The sequence below is a fragment of the Triturus cristatus genome, chromosome 2_1, assembly GCF_964204655.1.
Source record: "Triturus cristatus chromosome 2_1, aTriCri1.1, whole genome shotgun sequence".
Lineage (NCBI taxonomy): Eukaryota > Metazoa > Chordata > Amphibia > Caudata > Salamandridae > Triturus > Triturus cristatus.
Window position 1 is genome coordinate 1,035,203,691 of NC_140581.1, and position 2,256 is coordinate 1,035,205,946.

The following is a 2,256-nucleotide window of genomic DNA, read 5'->3' on the forward strand; positions in this document are numbered from 1 at the left end:
CCATAATCTTTAAGCAGAGATGACCGGGTTATAGTGTATGAGGGTGAAGTATTGAACTGAAATGTTTTTACATATCAGCCATTGTTTATGTTAGATTACCGGGGATGGACTTTGCGTAACCTAGTATTATAAATTAAATAATATGCTTTCATATTGATTTCTAACTTTTTTTAGAGCTTTAATTGATCTGTCTCCAATTACTATGGAAAACGTTACCACAATATATAACTTTTTAATCTCTTGTGCGCTAAGCTTTCTTTTTTTCCCCAATCACTCTGTGGAGCACCTCTAGTCCACTCATTTCAGTCGAATTATTCAAAGAAGCTTTCAGTTTAACTGTACTCCACCGCCTCTCTTACCACTCTCAAAATTACTCTAAATTCTCACTTACTTTTGTATGAAAATAGTCACAACTAATTACTATGAACTGAATCATGCACACACAATATCTCTCCTTAAACCTTAATGTAAATATGTTAGAAATATATATTTACATAAACTGCATATGTCCTTTTGTGCCATAGCTCTGTTTGTATTTACAGAAACAGCTAAAGTTTGGAGATGGAAAAAATACAAATGGCAAACTCATATATACACATAATATGTTGTCAGTCTCGTTCTATAGAAGAAGGTAAAATCATAACAGTATCGATGAAATTAAGCATGTTTGAGAGAATCAACCTAACCTTGACAATCATGAGTGTCTACTTCTCTGAAAGGTTTCCATGGGTGCCGGCCACGGCAGCCTCGAATCCATTGCCAGAATGAGTGAATTTCAAAGGAAATATCCTGATGTTTCCCTGTTGCATTTTGAGGACTTCCCCGTTGTAGTAAATAGGCTCACCCTCACACATGGGGTACCGTTTTTATCTGGAGAAGTTTGAAACAGAGAGTAGTAGAGCATGTGTTATAAGTAATAACATTTTTCTACATTTGTAGCTTCTAAATGTAAGCCAGTTTGCAAGAAGGAACACATTCAACAAAATGCCTTCTGACTAACATGGTATTATGGTTAAGCTCTAATACAGAGTTGTACAAGCAATCATTATTCATATGCTCATTATCAGGCATTTGTGTCCCCTGCCATGCTCTTGTTGTCAAGGGAGGTCCAAATATTTCAATGCTCTGAAAAAACGTTCAGTCCTTTAGTATTTTGTCATTACTGGGTTTGTTCTGAAACGCTTTCGTTCATTGGGTACATTTCTTATCTTGTATATTTAGGCTTTCTGTCTATGCTTTTATTTATGTTTGTTTCAAAAATCGAAATCCTGCTTCTCTAATATGTTTTGGGCAAATCTTCACATTTTCTTTAATGGCATCTTCTTGATCCCATTTTTTAAATATCCCTTGAAGCTGAAATGTTCCAATTTGTAGAAGACTTGGATCAACCCAAATGTGACATTTATTTACATAAAAATTATTATTTGTACGATGTTTGACCACTCATCTGCTTGTAGTTTTAACTGCTTTTCCATTTCACAATAATTTGTATTCAACATTGTAATATGAAGTTGATGATTTTCGCATACCACTCTTCAAACTGAAATGCCTCAGAAAAATATTGATGGAGGATAGTGTCATATTTTGAAATTAATTTCCTCAATTAATTTGTTTAAAATGTCATAATGATGAATTGCAACATCTAATTATGTCCACTGAAACTCTTAAGAATTGAAACTAGGAGAAGAATATTGGTTGATTTGTTATATTTTGTTACATTTATATTTTTGCTATTTCCCCCATGGCAACGAGTTGCAAATTCTGACCCACAGTTACCTAGTTAGAGTTTCAGTTCAGTTCATAATCACCCTCGCTGTCTCAGCGACAGACAGAGCCTTAAGCAGTGAGCAAGAAGCAGGAACAATACTAAGGGATCAATCATTCTAATACTGTGTAGATTTCAGCACCCAAGTCCTAGAATCAAAAAAAGCCCCTGTCTCAAAATGTGAAGGGCATTATTGAACACACAAGTATCAGACTACGCCTAAATTGTGGTTTGAATAGCCACTGAAACTTTGACTACTCAAGTGTGGAGTTTCGTCTTCCTACCTAGTTTATTTAACAAGAACACAGTTTTTACTAAATATATCACTGAAAGGCAGCAGCCGGGGAAACCAGGGCAGGAGTCATCAAGGGTGGATTATTTACCACCCACTGTAATGTGTGTGACACAATCATCCCTAATCCTGGTAAAGCCAGGCCCTTAAACGAACACTATAAATGTTCAGGCATTGTAACACCAAACACCAAACACCA